Below are 6,867 nucleotides of genomic sequence, written 5' to 3' on the forward strand. Positions count from 1 at the left end.
TTCTTTTGATGATGTGACAACTTACTATAGTCCAGGCTGAAAAATTGGGTTAGTGAGTGATTGTTGTTCCAAAGCTTAGGGGACATGGATTGCTACAAGAACCTGTTGTGATTTGTGAATTTTTTCTTTCTTAACATTTTTTAATATCCTGTATTTCCCTCAGAGGTTATTTTTTCCTTTTTTGTTTTTCTTTGGACTCTTTGATGTTTTTGATAATTGATTCATATACCTTATGTCTTGACCATGTATTCCTGTGTGGTTCCCATGTGTATCTCTGTATTTAACTCAGGAGGGAATGTAAAGTTATTCTTCTCATGGGAGACTATATTATTGCTGTGAATTTGGACTTAAATTTGGCCCTAATTTAGAACAGAGAACTACCTTCCAGAATCCAGAAGGCTCCATGAAGATGCCTGCAGAGACAACACATTGCACCAGAAGATCCAGAATGAACAAGACATGGCAAATTTGAATGTATTTATTTTCAATGGACACTTTTATGCCAGAAAGGGGACTGCCCCCTAAAATGGCCTTCTGTAAATGCAACAAACATGAGTTCTGTTTTTTCTCCCTTTTATTTCCCTTTTATCTCCGAATTATTGTAAATTTTAATTTAATTGTTTTTCATGATCCATTGGGGAGACTGATCTCCCAAAGGATCAAAGGGGAGAATGTAAAAGTTGAAAGACCTGTACCCCCTGAAACAACATTACCCAAACTCCCTTTCACCATACCCATAATTCCTTTAGCTTTTCTTATTGGTTGTTGGTTTTCGCAGGCTGTATTTAAATGGAATTTGCATGGTCACAGGTTTCTGCTTGGGACTCTAGGTGGCATGGTGAAGGGTGAGTTGGGACACTTTCCCCGTGTTTCTCTAGCTTTCTAATTTTATATTAATAAATCCTTATAAATATCATACTTAGGAGGAATTGAATATTAATTTTAGAACTTACGATATTCTTGATCTTTTGTTCTTCCAAATGAACTTTATTATAGTTTTTTTCTAATTAAGTAAAATGTTTCTTGGTAGTTTGATAGGTATGGCAATACATAGTTAAATTAATTTGGGTAGAATTGTCATTATTATTATGTTAGCTCATCCCACCCATGAGCAGTCAGTGTTTTTCCAATTTTTTAGAGCTAGTTTTACTTCTTTGCAAAGTGTTTTGTAGTTGTGTTCATATAATTCCTTGGTAGATAGATTCCTAAGTAATTTATATTGTCTAGGGTGGTTTTAAATGGTGTTTCTCTTTCTAACTCTTGCTGCTGTGATGTGTTGGAAAAATATAGAAATGCTGATGATTTATGTGGGCTCATTTTGTATCCTGCAACTTTGCTAAAGTTGTTTATTATTTCTACTAACTTTTTAGTTCATTCTCTAAGATTTTTTAAGTATACCATCATATCATCTGCAAAGAGTGATAGCTTAGTCTCCTCATTGTGTATTTTAATACCTTCAATTTCTTTTTCTTCTCTAATTGCTACTGTTAGTGTTTCTAGTACAATGTTAAACAATAGAGGTGATAATATGTATCATTATTTCACACCCGATCTTACTGGGAAAGCTTCTAATTTATCCCCATTGCATATGATGCTTGTTGATGGTTTTTGATATATGCTGTTTATTATTTTTAGGAAAGGCCCTTCATTCCTATGCTTTCTAGTGTTTTCAATAGGAATGGGTGTTGTATTTTGTCAAAGGCTTTTTCAACATCTATTGAGATAATCATATGATTTTTATCTGTTAGCCTGTTTGAATTTCCAACTTGTAATATTCCAAATTCTTAATGCATATATCATTTTTATATTTCCAATTTTTGAAAGCCTAATGTCAATTATATTTTTACCTTTTGCTTAATATAGTACTAGAGATTTTAAAGTAATAATTTTACATGTTAATATTTAGTTTTATGACAATAGTATAATCTCTATAACAATTACATAATCCCACTGAGGAGGGTGTTGACCAACACATGGATCCACTCAGGTAATCACTGAAGCTAATGTTTTTTCAATCTTGGCTGAATTCTCTCTTGGGGGTTGTATAATTAGAATCTATTACCCAAAAAACTATGATCCCTAGCAAAACTATGATTCCTAGCACCTTACTCTCTTCCTGTCATTATGTACTGATATAGGATATAAATTGGGTGTAGTTCAATCTTTCTCTCTTTCCTTCCTGTTCTGGTTTTGGTGGAGCAGGAATTTTTGAGCAGGTAGAAAACCTTAGTCACATGGTTCTATTGTGTAAGATAATAAATTTTATAAATTAATACTAGAAGTATTGCACATTAATTTGAATCTAACACTATCCAAAATTTTGATCATAAGAAAAAAACTTTTTGCACCAGGCTGGCTATTAAATGCATTTTGTCAATTCTCAAATTTAGTTTAACAATCATTCAAATCTGTACTCATTGTGCATTGCAAGTCCTAATAAATAATCTTTTACTATAAGTCTTTTACATTCTTAAATTTCACTGAAATTCCATTTTTAACTGGTAGTCAATTATCACAATGAATGGATTTACACTGTACCATCACTACCTATTCAAATCATTAGCAAATTTTTTAGTTATATGTCAGTTTTTAGTATTAAATCTAATTGAAAATCAGATCAAATTGTGAGTCAATAGTGGGATCAAATCTCCCTTTCTTGTTCTGATCTTTTCTCCTTCCTTTCCTCAGGGGGCTCACCCCAGGAAAAGGGGTAAGAAAAATGCTGAACTTATATTTTTGCCTTTGTTTTCTGTTGAAATTTTCTAATTATGGGGTGAAATTATCCCTTTCTTGTCTTTATCATTTCTACCATGTTCTCCTCATGGGTATCAAGAAGAAGAGAGAAGGGATGTCTGTCAATTTTTCATATTTATCCTTTGTGTGTAACCAATTAAATTATCTTAGATTTTAGGAGACCAAAAATGCATTAAAATGTTGTTTTTTTTTAATTTCCCCAATGGTTTCTTTCTGTCTCCTCCACTTTCTCTGAATCAAACTGAAGAAGGCATGGAGAGGGTCACCTCTTTCATCTGAGGTTTATTTTTCCCAAAATTTAACCCTCCCCTTGTGTGCACAGACATATAGACAATATAAAATATACACAACATATAGACAATACAGACATATCAAAGAACATAGAACATAGAGAGATCACAGACAGATGACATACAGACAACATAGATTTATAAGACAAACATAAAACACAAGTCTTTTCAAGGTCTTGAATTGCTGAAATAGTCATTAAATTTTGAAAGAATTAAAGCTAACTCAGTGTGTTGGGGTATGCAATATACATAATCGCTGCTAATTGATAATATGGTAATATCCATCAACTTTGGGGTGGAAAAGCAGCTTGGAATTGGCTGGCAGTTCTGGTCACAGGCTTAAGGCTGGAGGCTGTGTAGGAGAAGCAGTAACAGCAGCATCTCAGAGACAGAGTGAACAGGTAGACAGAAAAGCAACAGCAGCAGTGAAAGATGATGGGAGGGCATGGCCCCAAGAAAAACTTACTAACTTAACTGAAAATCTCTCTTAGTAGAATTTGAGAATTCTATCTCTTGTCATTAGCCAAAATGTGGATTTTAAAATCAATATTAAATATTCCAAGTATTATATTTCAAAAGTTTATTAAAGATAACTAAAGTAAGAGACCTAGATATTCAGCCCACCTGGACAGCAAACAAGAGGAAGAGGGAGGAGCTACAGAACTTATAAAACAATAACTGTGAACATGCAAATGTGGAGGTGCAGGAGAGATAAAAAAATCCCATCCACATATATCCCTGCTCCTCCTGCTCCTTCCTGAATCACAGAAGGTATCATCCAGGAGATCAACATGTTCATATGAATCGTCTTTCATGTTTCACATTTAAGTTCCTTTTCTGGAAGTACTCTTAACATATATATATGTATATGTATATGTATATGTATATGTATATGTACATATATATGTTATTCTTCTAGCATTAATTTTGTATATATGTTAATGGTACTTTATTATATATACATATATAATAAGTTAATGGTATATATATAGATATGTATAGATATAGATATAGATATAGATATAGATATAGATATAGATATATAATAAGTTAATGGTACTTCCAGAAAAGGAATTTCTATATATATAAATTCTTCCAGCATTAATTTTGAAGCTGTGTATAATGTTCTTCTGGTTCAGCTCACTTCTCTATTCATTCTTTTTTGTAGATTTCTTCCCACATTTGTCCGGGTTTTTTTAATTAGTCTACTCATTGCTTTTTATGGAGCAGTAGTAATCCATTACAATTTGTTTAGCCATTTCTCAAATGATGGGTGTCACATCAACTTCCAAACCTTTGCCACCACAAGTAACGCTGCAATAAATATTTTGAAACAGATGGATTCTTTTCCATTTTCTATAATTAAAAAACTAAAACCATAATAAATTAAAGACCACCCACTAAATGCTAAATTGGGAAACCTAAAAATTAAATTTGAAATTGACAAAATTGTATACAAGAAAATCATTGAATTAAAAAGTAAATTTAAGCATTATTTTTATGGGAAAACTAACAAAATGAGTGAAATATTAATTAATAAGACTTAAAAGGGAAGAAAACAAAATCACTAGCATCATAAATGAAAAGGATAAATTGATCATTATTGAAAATAAAATCAAGCCAACTATTAGGATTTATTTTTTCCCAATTATATGCCAACAAAATCAAAAATTAAAATGAAATCAAAGAACACTTATAAACATATGAATTCCCTTGACTAACAGAAGAGAAAATGCAATAGCTAAATAAATTTATTTTATTTTTAATTTAAAATTTTCTCATTTAATTAATTAATTTAGAACATTTTTCTATGGTTATAGGATTTGTGTTCTATCCCTCCACTCAACCAATTCACTCCCATAGCCAACACACAATTCCACTGAGTTTTACATGTATCATTGATCAAGACCTATTTCCATAATATTGATATTTGTGCTGGGGTGCTCATTTTTAGTCAAAATCCTTAGTTATATCTCCATCCATCCATGTGATCAGGCAGTGGTTTTTCTTCTGTGTCTCTACTCCCACAGTTCTTCCTCTGAATGTGGATAGCATTCTTTCTCATAGGTCCCTCACAGTTGTTCTAGATCATTCCCTTGTTGCTAATAGAGCAGTCCCTTACATTCAATTTTACCACAATGAATCCATCCCTATGGATAATATTCTCCTGGTTCTGCTCTTTTCACTCTACATCAGTTCCTGGAGGTCATTTGTTAAGGGAGAAACCAGGGAAAGGTGCCTTAAACAATAAATGTGGGTCCAGGTGGGTGTGTGGGGCACAGAAATGACAGGAAGGGGCCCAACAAGTAGGGAGATTGGGTTATAACAACTGTTTGGATGTCTGTAACAGAAATGGCTATTGGCCTCCAACTGCCACCCAGCATCAACAAGACAGAGCTTATGGAAGCTGATAAGTAAAGGCAAGAGTTTAATAACACATTTTAATCAGGGACAAACTAAGGTAAAGGAAGGGAATAGGGTTTTTCTACACTAACAGACTACGGGCAAACCACAGGGTCAAGGGAAAGGGACTTAACCATACTCTTCTAAGATATAAGTAAGACAGGGCCAAAAGAAAGCAGTACTGGAGGCACAAGGGGAAAGTTCCTCCTAACCTGGTATGAGCCAGGTTTGGTCAGCTTAGCTAAGGAGCTGAGGATGGCTTTACTTGGGATCTTACGGCTAATCCAAGAATGGTTTCAGGATGCCAGGAGTCAACTCCACCAGAACAGATGATCCAAGGTATCCAGGTAGGAAGACAAAGTTTGCAATTCTGTCCAATAGATCACAAACCACTCCCTACTCGGTGCTACTCTGCAGGTCTGATGTCCTCTTCTGTAAGCCTTCACCACTCTCCAGGATCCCAGGGAATCTGGATACAACTCCCCTAGCTCTGAGACCTCCCAGGGTCAGCAACAGTTTTTGTCCCCAAACCCCACAGAGTCTTTCTCAGGCACAAGCCACTTCCTGCTTCCCCATTCCATGTGGAATTCTCCAGCCCTTCCTGCTAGGTCCACATTAACTATATATAAATTAATGCCAAAATAATCCTCACAACACATTCCAATTCACATCGAATTCCTCCAGTCTATTATTTCTTTGAGCAAAATAGTATGCAGAGTGAAAGAAGCAGAAACAGGAGAACATTGTACACAGAGATGGATACACTGTGGTAAAATTAAATTAAATTCTTTTAGATAAATAAATTGAACACACCCTAAATTAATTTTTTTTTAAAAATCTACTTCAATGAGATGGATTTACAAGTGAATTTTATGAACATTCTAATACTAAAGAGATTATCTAGAATAGTTGGCAAAGAATGAATCCTGACAAACTTCTATTATTAAGGAAATACGATGATGATAGAACTAATTTTATAGAATATATCTAGAAATTGGGTAAACAGAATAAGTCATACTTTGTGAATTTATGAATAGCAAAGTTCCAGGAGTTCAGTCATTTAAGTTGAGGTTGATTCCCAGTGGTGAAAGAACCATTATTGGTAATTGAAACCAAGAATGGGAGATGAGAGAGAGTTTCTTCATAACTCTTAGTCTCCCAGTTCCCACTGTCAAAAAGATCATACAGAGAACTTTGAATATTTTGAAAATATGGAGTTATACTGCTTAACATCATGCCTAATAGGATACAGGGTTTTAATAAATATTGATTGAGTGAAAGAAAAAAAATAAAATCTGGACTTCCTAGAATTATTAACCATGATGGTATCAGTGCCCACCAAATATTGATATTCTCAAAACAGCAATTGTTTTGCACCTAGAGACCCAGGAAATTTTTGTGAATATAATTTTACATAGAA

General features: G+C 33.8%; 1 protein-coding gene across 1 annotated transcript in view; it reads right to left on the reverse strand.

Moving 5' to 3' along the window:
• The window catches only part of LOC123245883 (immunoglobulin lambda-1 light chain-like), a 1,010,762-nt gene that overhangs the window by 810,084 nt on the left and 193,811 nt on the right, over positions 1-6,867 (reverse strand). The window lies entirely within an intron of this gene.

The sequence above is a fragment of the Gracilinanus agilis genome, chromosome 1 (assembly GCF_016433145.1).
Source record: "Gracilinanus agilis isolate LMUSP501 chromosome 1, AgileGrace, whole genome shotgun sequence".
In the NCBI taxonomy this organism is placed as follows: Eukaryota; Metazoa; Chordata; class Mammalia; order Didelphimorphia; family Didelphidae; genus Gracilinanus; species Gracilinanus agilis.